Below are 16,872 nucleotides of genomic sequence, written 5' to 3'. Positions count from 1 at the left end.
TGAGAATGAGAGTAAAAGCACGAAGGGTGATGTCGTGCAGTTTATATTGATTCTTATGGTGAGGACGAGAGTAAAAGCACGAAGGGTGATATCGTGCACTTGTTTGATTTCTGATTTTTGTTGATAAGTGAGACATGGTGTCCCTCATAATTACTTGTTGTCTTTCTATTTTTAATTGATGTTTCCATGCAGTATGTTTCCCCCTCCTATTCCTAACTGTACATACTTGCTTTTACTTTCTGTTGTACATGATTTAACTACACAGGTTTAGTTGGTAGTCTAGTCCTAGCCTCGTCACTACTTTGCCGAGGTTAGGCTAGGAACTTACCAGCACATGGGGTCGGTTGTGCTGATACTACACTCTACACTGTGTGCAGATCCCAACGCAGTAGCTTTTGGACCTTAGCTTGGGTGGCTGCCTTCAGTCCATACAGAGATCCAAGGTAGTCTTACAGGCGTCTGCAGGCCCTGGCGTCTCCCTCTATCATTTCATCCGGTTTCATTAATGTATTTCAGAAACAGTGTCGCATTTATTTTTTCTTCAGACCTTGTTTGTAGTATTCTTAGACCGTTTGTGAAGTTGTGACACCAGTTTTGGGTAGTCTTGTCGAAGAAATTGTATTTGAAATATTTAAATGGTTTTATTTGTTTTCTCGCTTGTTTAAATTCCGCTATTTATAAACTGTTGGTTTCTAATTGATTAAGGACTAAAAATGGAAAAAAAAATAAATTGTTCAAACGGTTGGCTAGCCTAGCTTTCACTAGTATGGGCCATCACGACTCCCGAGGGTGGGAATTCCGAATCGTGACAAGTTAGTATCAGAGCTCTAGGTTACATAGGTCTCACAACTCACAGACAAGCTTAGTAGAGTCTGAGGGATCAGTACGGAGACGTCTGTATTTATCCCTAGAGGCTACAGAGTTAGAAAAAACTTCACATCTATTCTTTCCTGTCGTGCAGTTTGGTTTCTCAATGCTAATTGAATTTCTACTATGTTCTTTTGCAGATGGAGAGAACACGCGCTTCCTCATCCACTGATCAGCAGTCGAGCCCCCAGCAGCAGCTCCCACGAGGGGCAGAGGGCAAGGGCGAGGCCATGCTAGAGGTCGAGGTAGGGGCAGAGCTCAGCCCAGAGCGGCTCTCAGCATCAGGGTTCCCATGCCATGGTTCATGCACCGAGTGCTCCACAGCCTACTCAATCAGGTAAAGGTGAAGGTAGAGGTATTAGAGGTGGAGGTCAGGCCGCTAGAGGTGGAGGCCAGCCAGCAGCACACCATCCTAGAGATGTAGTTTAGGGTGGTGGGGCCCATCCCCGATGTTATGCCCTTCCAACCATGTCTGAGGCTGAGGCTTCTGATATAGTTATCACAGGTACGGTTCTAGTTTGTAGTAGAGATGTTTCAGTTCTATTTGATCTAGGATCTATGTACTCCTATATGTCATCTTATTTTTCACCGTATATGGTTATGCCTAGTGATTCTTTGAGTGCTCTTGTATATGTGTCTACACCGGTGGGTGATTCTATTGTGGTTGATCGAGTCCATCGTTCATGTATAGTTGTGATCGGGGATCTTGAGACTCGTGTAAATTTGTTGCTTTTGGACATGGTTGATTTTGATGTCATATTAGAGATGGACTGGTTATCACCTTACCACGCTATCTTGGACTGTCATGCCAAAACTGTGACTTAGCCTTGCCGGATTTACCTCATTTAGAGTGGAGTGGGACTCCTGTTCATTCTAGCCGTAGTGTTATCTCATATATAAAGGCTCGGCATATGGTCGAGAAGGGTAATTTGGCTTATTTGCATATGTTCGTGACTCTAGTGCCGAGGTTCCTTCTATTGATTCTGTGCCTGTTGTTTGTAAGTTTCCTGAGGTATTTCCTTTAGACCTGCCGGGTATGCCACCCGACAGGGATATTGACTTCTGTATTGATTTGGCTCTGGGCACTCAGCCCGTTTCTATTTTGTCGTATCGTATGGCCCTGCCTGAGGTGAAAGAATTGAAGAAGCAGTTGCAAGACTTGCTTGAGAAGGGCTTCATTAGACCTAGTGTCTCTCCTTGGGGCGCGCCGGTATTGTTTGTTAAGAAGAAGGATGGATCGATGCGAATGTGTATAGATTACCGATAATTGAACAAGGTTACCATCAAGAATAAGTATCCATTGCCGAGGATTGATGATTTGTTAGATCATCTTCAGGGTGCCAAGGTATTTTCAAAGATTGACTTAAGATCTGTCTACCATCAGTTGAGGATTAGGGCATCTAATGTCCCTAAGATAGCTTTCCTCACTTGGTACGGGCATTATGAGTTCTTGGTGATGTCATTTGGATTGACAAATGCCCCAGTAGCTTTTATGGATTTGATGAACCGAGTGTTCAGGCCTTACTTGGATTTGTTCATGATAGTCTCCATTGATGATATTTTGATCTATTCTCGTAGCCGGGAAGAGCATGAGCAGCATCTAAGAGTGGTCCTCCGGACTTTGAGAGATAGCCAGTTGTATGCGAAGTATTCGAAGTGCGAGTTCTGGTTGAGTTCAATTGCATTCTTGGGTCATGTTGTATCAGCAGAGGGTATTCAGGTAGATCCGAAGAAGATTGAGGCAGTCAAGAACTGGCATAGACTAGCATCAGCTACAGAGATCTGGAGTTTCTTGAGATTGGCAGGCTATTATCGTCGGTTTGTGGAGAGGTTTTCATCTATTGCAGCCCCGATGACCAGGTTAACCCAGAAGGGTGCCTAGTTCAGGTGGTCGGACGAGTGTGAGGCGAGCTTTCAGAAGCTCAAGACAACTTTGACTACGGTGTCGGTGTTGGTTTTGCCCACAGGTTCAGGGCCTTATATAGTTTATTGTGATGCATCTCGTATTGGACTTGGTGCGGTGTTGATGTAGGATGTCAAGGTCATTGCATATGCTTCGCATCAGTTGAAGATTCATAAGAAGAACTATCCATTTCATGATTTGGAGTTAGCATCCATTATTCACGCGTTGAAGATTTGGAGGCATTATCTATATGGCATGTCATGTGAGGTGTTCACGGATCACAAGAGTCTACAGTACTTGTCCAAGCAGAAGGAGCTAAATTTGAGGCAGAGAAGGTGGTTGGAGCTATTAAAGGACTATGATTTCACTATCTTATATAATCCGGGAAAGGCCAGTGTGGTGGTCGATGCTTTGAGTAGGAAGTCAGGCAGCATGGGCAGTCTTGCTTAAATTCCGGTCGGTGAGAGACCGGTTGCTTTGGATGTTCAGCCTTTGGCCCATCAGTTCGTGAGGTTGGATGTTTCTGAGCCCAGCCATGTGTTAGCTTGCACAGTCGCTCGTTCTTCATTATTGGTGCGTATCTGATATCGGCAGTATGATGATCCTCATTTGTGTGTCCTTAGGGACACGGTGCAGCACGGAGGTGCCAAGCAGGTGACCTTAGGAAATGATGGAGTTTTGAGATTGCAGTGTCTAGTTTGTGTGCCTAATGTGGATGGGCTCCGGGAGTTGATCTTAGAGGAGGCCTATAGTTCCCGGTACTCTATTCATCCGGGCAACGCTAAGATGTATTAGGATTTGGGATAGTATTATTGGTGGAGGATAATGAAGAAGGACATTGTTGCATATGTGGCTCGGTGTTTGAATTGTCAACAGGTTAAGTACGAGCATCAGAGGCCTGGTGGTTTGTTCCAGAAGATTGAGATTCCTGAGTGAAAGTGGGAGCGTATCACTATGGACTTCGTTGCTGGACTCTTACGGACTCAGAGGAAGTTCGATGCAGTGTGGGTTATTATTGATAGGCTTACCAAGTCAGCACATTTCATTCCGGTGGCAGTCTCCTATTCTTCCGAGAGGTTCGCTGAGATCTATATCTGGGAGATTGTTCGTCTTCATGGTGTGCCCATGTCTATCATTTCAGACCGAGATACGCAGTTTACCTCACATTTTTAGAGAGCAGTTCAGCAGGAGTTGGGCACACGGGTTGAGTTGAGCACAGCATTTCATCCTCAAACGGATGGGCAGTCCGAGCACACTATTTAGATTTTGGAGGATATGCTCTGAGCTTGTGTCATTGACTTTGGAGGATCGTGGGATCATTTTTGCCTCTAACAGATTTTGCCTACAACAACAGCTACCAGTCGAGTATCCAGATGGCTCCTTATGAGGCTTTATATGGTAGGCGGTGTTAGTCGTTGGTTGGATGGTTTGAGCCAGGAGAGGCTCGGTTGTTGGGTACGGATCTAGTACAGGATGCCTTGGACAAGGTCAAGATCATTTAGGATATGCTTCGTACGTCTCAGTCCAGGAAAAAGAGTTATGCCGACCGTAAGGTTCGAGATTTGGCATTCATGGTCGGTGAACGGGTATTGCTTCGGGTGTCGCCTATGAAGGGCGTGATGAGATTTGGGAAGAAGGGAAAGCTTAGCCCTACGTTCATTGGACCATTTGAGATTCTTGATCGAGTGGGAGAGGTGGCTTACAAACTTGCATTGCCACCGAGCTTGTCAGCCGTGCATCCAATGTTTCATGTGTCCATGCTTCGGAAGTATCAAGGTGATCCATCCCATGTGTTAGATTTCAGCACTGTCCAGTTGGACAAGGACTTGTCCTATGAGGAGGAACCGGTAGCTATTCTAGACCGGCAGGTTCGTCAGTTGAGATCGAAGAGTTTCCCTTCTGTTCGTGTTCAGTGGAGAGGTCAGCCTGCTAAGGCATCGACCTAGGAGTCCGTGTCCAATATGCGGAGCCGTTATCCCCATCTTTTTCCTAACTCATGTACTCCCTTCTTATGTCCGTTCGAGGACGAATGATTGTTTTATGTGGAGGATGTGATGAACCAAAAGGTCATCACTTGTTTTAGAAACAAATTCTGTGTTTCGAGGCCTTAAAAAAACCTCCTTTTTACCTCACCTCGATCTACGTGCGTGATCCACACCTATATCCGGATAGCCTTTTATGTGAAAATCTGAGAAATAGAAATTTCTAGAGTTAAAATCTGATTATGATTGATTATGGTAAACATTTTGAGCAAACGGACCCGGATTTGTGTTTCGACAATCTCGGGAGGTCCGTAGTAAAATATGGGACTTAGGCGTATGCCCAGAAATGAATTCCGAGGTCCCAAGCCTTAGAAATCAAAATCAAAGGTTTTCATGGGGAAAATTGGGTGTTTTGGGTAGAACCTAGGTTTTTCAAATTTTAGGGATTTGGACCTTGATTTGAGGTCCGGTTTCAAAATAAATTATATATTTGGGTTCGTGGGGTAATTGGTAATCGGGTTTTGGTTCGAACCTCGGGTTTTGGTTTGAACCTCGGGTTTTGGCCATGTGGGCCAAGGGGTAATTTTTGACTTTTTGGGAAAAACTTTAGAAAACCTATTTTCATGCATTGGAATTGATTCATTTAGAATTTATTGATATAGTTAAGTAACTTGTGGCTAGATACGAGCGAATTGGTGGTGGAATCAAGAGGTAAAGCGATAGTTAAGACTTGAATTATGTTCGTGGCATCGAGGTAAGTGTTTGGTCTAACCTTAGCTTGAGGGATTAGGAGTTGTGTCCTATTGCTATGTGTTATTTGTTGAATACGACGTATAGGCATGGGGACGAGTATCTATATGTTGGTGTCAAGCATGACCGTGAGTCTTATATTATGACTATTATGACTTCGTTTATATTGTTCATGCCTTATGTGATGGTTTCTATTGTTGAACAAAGCTTGTGGAAATAATAGTGGTGTTTGAACATTGAAGAATGTTGGCTTAAGTTATATAATGAATTGTGGAAGTATAATTGGTAATTGAACCTTATAGAGCATTGGCTCAAGTTGTGGAGTAAGTTGTGAGGTAAATGTGGAAAAAGAGAAGAGGATTTTTATATTGTCTCCCTTGCCTGGATGTTGTTGCTTTTAATATTATCTCCCTTAACGGGATGTTTATGCCTTTGATATTGTTCCCTTGCCGGAATTTGGTTGTTGAACTATTGTTCCCTTGCCAAAATCTTATTGTGATTTTATTTATTTCCTTGCCCTTATTGTTTGTGATTGTTGATTGGGTGAGGAAGAGTGTTAAAGCACGAAGGGTGATGACGTGCATTGTTTTGGTGAGAGAGTGTTAAAGCACAAAGGGTGATGTCATATATGATTTCGTGAGGAAGAGTGTAAAAGCACGAAGGGTGATACTGCGCCGCACGATGTACAATTTTGTGGCGATTATATTGGTTTTATGGTGAGGACGAGAGTAAAAGCAATAAGGGTGATGCCGTGCAGTTTATATTGATTCTTATGGTAAGGACGAGAGTAAAAGCACGAAGGGTGATGTCGTGCACTTGTTTGATTTCTGATTCTTGTTGATAAGTGAGACATGGCGTCCCTCATATTTACTTGATGTCTTTCTATTTTTAATTGATGTTTTCTCGTAGCATCTTTCCCCCTCCCATTTTTAACTGTATATACCTGCTTTTACTTTCCGCCGTATATGATTTAACAACACAAGTTTAATTGGTAGTCTAGTTCTAGCCTTGTCACTACTTCGCCGAAGTTAGGCTAGGCACTTACCAACACATGGGGTCGATTATGGTGATACTACACTCTGCACTGTGTGCAGATCTCGGCGCAACAGCTTTTGGACCTTAGCTTGGGTGGCTGCCTTCAGTCCATACGGAGATCCAAGGTAGTCTTGCAGGCGTCCGCAGGCCCTGGCGTCTCCCTCTATCCTTTCATCCTGTTTCATTTATGTATTTCAGAAACAGTGTCACATTTATTTTTTCTTCAGACCTTGTTTGTAGTATTCCTAGACCGTCTGTAAAGTTATGACACCAGTTCTGGGTAGTCTTGTCGAAGAAATTGTATTTGAAATATTTAAATGGTTTTATTTATTTCTTCCGCTTGTTTAAATTTCGTTATTTATAAACTGTTGGTTTCTAATTGATTGAGGATTAAAAATGGAAAAAAATAAATTGTTCAAACGGTTGGCTGGCCTAGCTTTCACTAGTAGGCACCATCACGACTCCCGAGAGTGGGAATTCCGGGTCGTGATACAAACCAACCCAACAGTCGTGTCTTGTTTGCTATGTGTCCATTGTTGAGTACGATGTATAGGCATGGTGACGAGTATCTATACGTTGGTATCAAGCATGCCCATGAGTCTTATACTATGATTAATGTGACTCTGTTTCATATTGTTCATGCTTTATGTAAAGATTTCTAATGATGAACGAGACTTATGAAAGCATTTTGGTAGTTGAACATTGTAGAGTATTGGCTCCAGTTGAGAATTGAGTTGTGAAGTAAATGTGAAAAAGAGAAGAGGTTTATGATATTATCTCCCTTGCCAGGATGTTATTGTTCATAATATTATTTTCCCTTGCCGGGATATTGTTGTTATGCTATTGTTCCCTTGCCGGGATCTTATTTAAATAACATTGATTCCCTTGCGCAAATTGTTTGTGATTGTTGCTTGGGTGAGGAAGAGTGTAAAGCACGAAGGGTGATACCGTGCATGATATTTGTGAGAGAGTGTAACGCACGAAGGGTGATGTCGTGTATGATTTTGAGAGTGTTAATGCACGAAGGGTGATGCCGTGTGAATATTGTGAGGTAAAAGCATGAAGGGTGATGTTGTGCCACACGATGTACAATTTTGTGCCGATTATACTGATTTTATGGTGAGGACGAGAGTAAAAACACGAAGGGTGATGCCGTGCAGATTTTATTGATTCTTATGGTGAGGACGAGAGTAAAAGCACGAAGGGTGATGTCGTGCACGTGTCTTTTATTTCTTATTCTTGCTGGTAATTGAACTTTGGTGATCCTCATATTTATCTGTTATTTTTTTGTTATTATTTGATTCCCCCGCAGCATGTTTTCCCCTTCCATCCGTAATTGTACATTTCTGCCTTTATTTTTTGTTGTATATGATTTAACTGCACAGGTTCATTTGGTAGTCTGGTCCTAGCCTCGTCACTACTTCGCCGAGGTTAAGCTAGGCACTGACCAGCACATGGAGTCGGTTGTGTTGATATTACACTATACACTATGTGCAGATCCCGGTACTGGAGCTTACGGACCTTAGCTTTGGGTTGCTGCCTTCAGTCCATTCGGAGATCCGAGGTAGTCCCGCAGGCGTCCCACAAGCCTTGGCGTCTCCTTCTATCCTTTCATCTTGTTTCATTTATGTATTTCAGAGACAGCATTGTATTTATTTTTCGGACCTTTGATTGTAGTATTCTTAGACCGTCTGTGAAATTGTGACATTAGTCCTGGGTAGTTTATGCTTAAGGATTTGTACTGGTAATATTTAAATGATTATGTTCTGTTTTTCCGCTTATTAAATTTTGATATTTACATAATGTCGGTTCTTAATTGTTAAGGGATTAAAATGGGAAAAAGGTAAATAATATAAATGGTTGGCTTGCCTAGCTTTCACTAGTAGGCGCCATCATGACTCCCGAGGGTGGGAACTCCGGGTCGTGACATACACACACACTACACTCTATTAAAAAAATTAGGCAAAATACCTTGAAATACATAGTTTGAAAAGAAGAGTGTACAATTGCAAGAAATTACAAGTGCAATTGTACACTCTTTTTATTTTTTCTTTTGATGTAATGACTATTTATTTCAATTATGTATATTTTATAATTTTTTAAATGTCTTGACTATTTATTTCAATGGTATAAATCTTTATTTTCAAGTCAAATTCATAAAAAGATTAAGTAAAACTTTATTATTTTTGGCCAAATAAAAATATTTAGCCTAAATAATATAGTTCTATCCAAGTTTTATTATAAATTGTGTTCGAAAAAAAATATCTAAAAAGTAATATTCTTAAAAAGGTAAAAAAATATTTTATTTTTCATAAAAATGTCACATAGACAGAAAAATCCAAGTGGCAGGCGAGTGCACCCACATTTTTTGTCACATCAGCATCTAGGGGTAATGGCCCTCAAAAGGCCAAGTTGAGGGGGGTAATTAAGACCGGGCATAGTTCGAGAAGGATACTAATAATCTGATCCAAGTTTAAGGGTGGTTTAAGGTATTTTGCCAAAAATTTAATATAGTACACTCTATTAAAAGAATTTTTGCTCTCTTATTAAAATTTGGCTTTAAGTCATCGATTTACTTGAACCGCCCTTACATCGCGACATTCTTCCCCAGACGAGAGGACAACATAGTACAGAAATTTGGCTTTGTGGCGCAACATTAAGTCTGCTATTTAAACACAACTGCTATAATTGATAATTCGAGTCTTGATGACTACTATGGTCTACACTAGAAGAAATTAATGGTGTCTAATGAGCCAAGATGACTCAATTTTGGCAAGGCCCTAACCGCTATTAGACTGGCCTATACTGGCATGTGACAATGGGGGCTGAGCTAGCGTCGAAAAAGTGATAATTCTGTTCAAATTTGGCAACTGGTGGATTAGGACCTTTATTCCAATCTCTAAAACAGTCCTTTCTTGAAAAAATCACCCAAAACCATCCAAGAATTAAGCTAGCATGGTATTGATAACAAAGTTGACTTTTTAAAACTTGATCATAAAATATGCAATTCAACAATTAATAAAAGATTTAAAATAAAAGAATTAACCAACCCCTTCACCGTTCTAATAAATCAACTTTCTATTAATTTAATTTTTCTATAAGATTAGAACTAACACCTAACCAGAATTTCTTTTTTATTTTTGTAACACCACATCTTTGAGATGATCTTACGTCTATGCAACCTTCTAGTGAAAAAACTTTAAAATATTTATCGCATTTAATGTCATAATCTTTTTGGATCATTAAGTTTAATGAAATATTTAATGACTTTATAGCACTATGATAACAACTAGTAAACTCAGTATACCAAACCCCAAAGCCACATTAGATGAATTTGGTGGATGCACTAGGATAGGAAAAGTGTTTTAGAGGGGAAAATTAGAAGTAACTAGATTTACAATTAATAATTGAAAAATAGTCACGGTTTCAAAAGTAATCGAAATTTAGCCAATTTTTCATGTAAAAATAAATATGAACAAAAGCACCCTTAAAATACCAAAAAAATTACAACATAATATATTGGAGTTTGAATTTTTATATATGAGATTCCAGCATAGTGTGCTGCAATTTCATAATGTGCTGCAGTTTCAATATAATATGCTGGAAGTTTAAACGTATGAGCTCCATAATCCGGCATATTATGCTAGAACTTTCAGTGTGCTGGAGTTCCAACATAATATATTAAAAGTTTATACACAGGAGCTCCATAATCCAGCATATTGTGTTGGAACTTTTAGTGTTTCAGCAAAACAATGGTTATTTTTTAATGACTTTGCAAACGTTGGTTATTTTTCGATTACCAGTCTAAAAGCTAACGCAGCAGCTCCATAATCCAGCATATATGCTGGAACTTTCTATGTGCTGGAATTCCAACATAATATACCGAAAGTTTATACGCATGAGCTCCATAATCAAGCATATTGTGCTGGAACTTTCTATGTTTCAACAAACCAATGACTATTTTTAATGATTTTGGAAACGCTGACTATTTTTCGATTACCAACCCAAAAACTAACCTACCCGTGCTATTTTTACATTTTATTTACTCCAGATTATGAACACCCGATCGGATCTGTCAAGAACGAGCTGACGACTTTCCTGCAACCCCCCACCCACCCACCAAAAAAAAAGAACCTTCGTCCTCCAATATAAACCAACAATTTACTCAATAGAGAAACACTGGAGTTAAGAATAAAATTAGAGCTTCGTGCTGATAACGTGTTATGAAATATAACCCAAAATAACAATATAGAACAAGCAAAAACAAACTAAGAGATATAGAGAGAAAGAGAGGAAGAGAGATTCTTATTTCTTCTTCAATTGTGTATTTTTCCTATCTATTACAAGGCCTTTATATAGGCATAAAAAGTGAAGAAAATATGTCATGGAATATGTCATTGAACATACAAATTATGTCATTGAATATGTCATTAAGCATTTTAGATGAAGATCATGGAAGAAGAGTAGACATCCACCATAATGTGATATTCATCATAGCACTCCCCCTTGGATGTCCATAGATAATGTGCCTTGTTAAAAACTCTCTAAAAAAATATTGGGATGTACATAGTTATTTATAATATGCATTGCTTGCTGCCTCATTAAAAACCTTACCAGGAAAACCCAGTGGGACAAAACCTTGGTTAAGGAAAAGAGTGCAGCGTGTAGTTACTCCCCCTGATGAAAAATCACTTAATGTCTCGAAGACGACGCATTCCAATCTTATATATCAGCTTTTCAAATATTGAGGTTGGTAATGCCTTAGTGAACAGATCAGCCAAATTATCACTTGAACGAACTTGTTGTACATCTATTTCACCATTCTTCTGAAGATCATGAGTGAAAAAGAATTTTGGTGAAATGTGTTTTGTTCTATCTCCTTTGATATATCCTCCTTTCAATTGAGCTATGCATGCAGCATTGTCTTCATACAATATTGTTGGAATATTCTCTTTCGAAGAAAAACCACATGTTTGCTGAATGTGTTGAGTTATAGATCTTAACCAAACGCATTCTCGACTTGCTTCGTGAATGGCTATTATCTCTGCATGATTTGAAGAAGTAGCAACCATAGTTTGTTTTGTCGAACGCCATGATATGGTTGTACCTCCACTTGTAAATAAATAGCCTGTCTGAGATCGACCTTTGTGTGGATCAGACAAATATCCTGCATCTGCATAACCAATCAATGATGGCTTGGATTCGTTTGAATAAAATAAACCCATATCAATGGTCCCTTGGAGGTATCTGAATATATGTTTAATACCATTCCAGTGTCTTTGTGTTGGCGAAGTACTAAATCTTGCCAATAAACTTACTGAGAAAGCTATATCTGGTCGGGAATTATTGGCAAGATACATTAATGCCCCAATTGCACTAAGATATGGTACTTCGGCACCAAGAAGCTCTTCATCATTTTCATGAGGTCGGAATGGATCTTTCTTTATATCAAGTGATCTCACAACCATCGGGGTACTCAATGGATGTGCTTTATCCATATAGAATCGCTTTAAAATCTTTTCGGTGTATGTTGATTGATGGACAAATATTCCATCTTTCATATACTCAATTTGTAGACCAAGACAAAATTTTGTCTTTCCAAGATCTTTCATTTCAAATTCTTTCTTCAAACAGTCTACTGTTTTTGGAAGCTCCTCAGGAGTTCCAATGATATTTAAATCATCAACATACACAGCGATTATAACAAATTCAGATCCAGACCTTTTTATAAAGACACAAGGACAAATTGGATCATTCTTGTACCCTTCTTTCAACAGGTATTCACTCAGGCGATTGTACCACATACGACCTGATTGTTTCAATCCGTATAAAGATTTCTGAAGCTTTATTGAACAAGTTTCTCGAAAACTTTTATATGCTTCTGGCACTTTAAATCCCTCAGGTACTTTCATAAAAATTTCGTTGTCTAATGATCCATACAAATAGGCTGTAACAACATCCATTAGATGCATATCAAGTTTTTCTTGCACTGCCATATTTATGAGATACCTGAAGGTGATAGCATCCACTACAGGAGAATATGTCTCCATATAATCAATTCCAGGCCTTTGGGAAAACCCTTGTGCCACAAGTCGTGCTTTATATCTAACGACTTCATTTTTATCATTTCGTTTCCGCACAAAAACCCATTTATACCCTACTGGCTTTATGCCTTCAGGTGTTCGAACTATGGGTCCGAAGACTTCACGTTTTCCAAGTGAAGTTAACTCTGCCTGGATAGCGTCTTTCCATTTTGGCCAATCATTTCTCTGTCTACATTCATTGACAGATTTTGGTTCAAGATCCTCATCTTGTTGCATTATTTCAACAGCAACATTATAAGCAAAAATGTTATCGATAACAACATTATTTCGGTTCCATCTTTTCCTGGTTAAGACGTAACTTATTGATATCTCTTCATTTTCATTATTTTCAGGTACCTGGACCTCCCCTAAGGTCTTATCATTTGTTACGTCTTGGGGCTCTTCTTGAGCCACTACCTCCGTGTTATGTTTACTTTGATCATTTGCTCCTTTTCTTCTTCGAGGATTTTTATCTTTAGAACCGATTGGTCTACCACGTTTCAAGCATGGCTTAGACTCATTTGCTTTAATTAATTGTCCTGCCGGGATATCAACTCGAATTGGTGCATTAGCAGCTGGAATATGTGACTTGGTCACCCTTAGTAGGTCAGTGAATGCATCTGGCAATTGATTTGCAATATTTTGCATATGAATAATCTTTTGAACCTCTTGTTCACATTGATTTGTTCGAGGATCTAAATGAGACAGTGATAATGCATTCCAATCTATATTCTTTTTCAGCTGCTTATTTTCTCCCCCTAATGTTGGATATACTGATTCATCAAAATGGCAATCAGAAAATCTTGCCGTAAATAAATCTCCAGTCATCGGCTCTAGATATTTTATAATTGAAGCAGATTCATATCCAACATATATCCCCAACCTTCTTTGAGGACCCATCTTTGTGCGTTGTGGTGGAGCAATTGGAACATATATCGCACAACCAAAGATCCTAAGATGGGAAATATTTGGCTCCTGACCAAAAGCCAATTGCAATGGGGAGACTTTATGATAACTTGTGGGCCTTATCCGCACAAGTGATGCTGCGTGCAAAATAGCATGACCCCATACTGAAATGGGAAGTTTTGTTCTCATAAGCATTGGTCTAGCAATTAATTGGAGGCGTTTGATCAATGATTCTGCTAGACCATTTTGTGTATGAACATGAGCAACCGGATGCTCAATTGTTATCCCAGTTGAAATACAATAATCATTAAAGGCTTGGGATGTAAACTCACCAGCATTATCAAGACGGATTGTCTTAATTGCATAATCTGGAAATTGTGCTCTTAGCTTTATTATTTGAGCCAACAATCTCGCAAATGCCATATTGCGAGTTGATAGTAAGCACACATGTGACCATCTTGTAGATGCATCTATCAAAACCATATAATATTTGAATGGTCCACATGGAGGGTGAATGGGCCCACATATATCACCTTGTATACGTTCCAGAAATGCAGGGGATTCCATCCTAACTTTAATAGTTGATGGTCTAATAATTAATTTTCCTTGAGAACATGCAGCACAAGAGAATTCCTTAAATTGAAGAATTTTCTGATTCTTCATTGCATGTCCATGTGAATTCTCAATTATTTTACGCATCATATTAGAACCAGGATGGCCCAACCGGTCATGCCAAATAATAAAATTATCTTGATTAGTAAACTTCTTGTTTACTACGGCATGTATTTCAATCCTGCTAATACTTGTGTAGTATAAGCCGGAGGAAAAAGCGGGTAACATTTCAAGCACATATTTCTTACCGGACGTTATTGTAGTAATATAAAGATATTCAATCTTTTCATCATTTGTAGTCTCAATATGATAGCCATTTTGGCGAATATCTTTGAAACTTAATAAGTTTCTTTGAGATTTACTACAATATAGTGCTTCATCAATAGCCAAATTTGTTCCTCCTGGTAGTAATAAATTGGCTCTTCCAGAACCTTCAATTAATCTTGTACTACCGGATATTGTATTAACATTCGCTTCTTTCATTACCAAATAAGAGAAATATCTCTTATCTTTTAAAATAGTGTGTGTTGTAGCACTATCCAGAAGACATATATCATCTTTATTAATCTTGAGTCCAACTGAAGACTGTGGAATTTTCATATTCTTCATTAAAAAAAAAAAGACAAATAATACATCATAAGAAATATTAAAGACAAGCAAAAAAAACATTAAGAAATACATTAGAAATATAGAAACTAGCAACACATGATGCATTAGGAAAATACACTCAAGAAAAAATAAACTAGTTGCAAACATAAACATAACAACTTTTATAACTTCATTCCCCAGTAAGATGATTCATTCTTCAGTCAATATCCTCAAAGAAGTCTCCAACTTCTAAATGAGTAATATTTGTTAGGCCTTCAAAATCATCATCTTTATATGCAGGATGTGCCTTAGAATCATATTTATTTGAGGGACCTGCTTCATCATTATTATTTTGAAAGGTCAAGTGTGCCTCCACATTATTTTCTTTTTTCTTGAGGGAGGCTTGATAAAGTTTGACAAAATGTTCTGGCGTACGACAAATGCGTGCCCAATGACCTCTCATACCACATCGGTGACACATACTAGCTTTACCTTTTGAATGATTAATTTGAGAACCCTTATTGTTCTCCAATTTATTTCCACCATAATGACGATAATTGTTTCGCCCCCTGCCATGTCCACGTTTACGACCATGTCCACGACCACGGTAATTATTTTGTTTTCTTTCAAACTTATCATATGTTGCTACAGCATTCACTTCCGGAAATGGAGCTGACCCAGTAGGACGGGCTTCATGATTTTTCATTAATAGAGTATTATTATGCTCAGCCACAAGTAGGCATGTGATTAACTCAGAATATTTCTTAAAACCTTTTTCACGGTATTGTTGTTGTAGCACCACATTTGAAGCGTGAAAAGTAGAAAATGTTTTTTCCAATAAGTCCTCATCTGTGATAGTGTCTCCACATAATTTTAATAGAGAACTTACTTTAAAGATAGCAGAATTATACTCACTTACAGTTTTAAAGTCTTGCAACCTTAAATGTATCCACTCATACCGAGCTTTCGGTAATACCGTAAGTTTTAGGTGGTCATATCGATCCTTCAAATTAATCCATAATTCAAGTGGATCTTTTACTGTTAAATATTCAGTTTTTAACCCTTCATGTAAATGATGGCGAAGGAAAATCATGGCCTTCGCTTTATCCTGATTTGATGCTTCATTTCCTTATATAATCGTATTTCCAAGACCTTTAGCGTCAAGGTGAATTTCAGCATCAAGGACCCATGATAAATAGTTCTTCCCGGTGATGTCAAGTGCCACAAATTCAAGTTTTGATAAATTTGACATAGTGAAAACTATCATAAAAGATGAATAAGTTAGAGAAATAATTATAATAATAAACAATTAATGAAACAAATCGATTAAGGTAAAAGAAATGAAAATAAAGCTATATCATGTTAGCAATCTACTATTTCATTTTATTCATGCCATAAAATAGAAACTATATATTGTTTCATTTCACTTTATATATATATATATATATATATATATATATATATATATATATATATATATATATATATATATATATGTTAATAGAATTTAACGTTTTATTAGTTGCAGTGACTAGATAATGTATACACTACATACATATGCATACTTTTTTTTTTAATGGTATTGTGTCAGGTGTGAAAAACAACATGATAAACAAAAATATGAAAAAGGGAACAACAACATGAATGATGTAAATTATCAAAAATTGCAAAGAAAAATTTAGGTTGTAAGAATTAAGCATATGATATATGTACTGCCATAAATAAAATGATTATAATGATACATACCTCAATAAAATATGGCTCAACTTAGCTGGAGTTAAGAATAAAATTAGAGCTTCGTGCTGATAACGTGTTATGAAATAAAAGCAATTTAGTAAAACATGAACAAGAAATAGAGAGAATGAAGAGATTTTCTTCTTCAATTGTGTGTGTTTTCCTATCTATTACAAGGCCTTTATATAGACATAAAAAGTGAAGAAAATATGTCATGAAATATGTCATTGAACATACAAATTATGTTATTGAATATGTCATTAAATATTTTAGATGAAGATCATGGAAGAAGAGTAGACATCCACCATAATGTGATATTCATCATAACAAATTTAACTTACTATAATAGGTTAATTATCGATTTTATCCAAATACCATTCAATACTTGATGCATAATTTTTTGTGTAATCAT

At 38.0% G+C, this 16,872-nt stretch overlaps 1 long non-coding RNA gene across 1 annotated transcript; it reads right to left on the bottom strand.

The window, feature by feature from the left end:
* Positions 1-14,694: 14,694 nt before the first annotated feature.
* On the bottom strand, positions 14,695-16,572 carry LOC138882253 (uncharacterized). The gene is made up of 2 exons (XR_011403733.1): positions 16,473-16,572; positions 14,695-15,986 (listed from the first exon to the last, which is right to left on the bottom strand). It is a non-coding gene; the product is annotated as an uncharacterized lncRNA (long non-coding RNA).
* Positions 16,573-16,872: the final 300 nt, after the last annotated feature.

This window comes from Nicotiana sylvestris, chromosome 11 (assembly GCF_000393655.2).
Source record: "Nicotiana sylvestris chromosome 11, ASM39365v2, whole genome shotgun sequence".
Taxonomy (NCBI): domain Eukaryota; kingdom Viridiplantae; phylum Streptophyta; class Magnoliopsida; order Solanales; family Solanaceae; genus Nicotiana; species Nicotiana sylvestris.
This window is presented reverse-complemented; position numbering and strand designations above follow the sequence as displayed.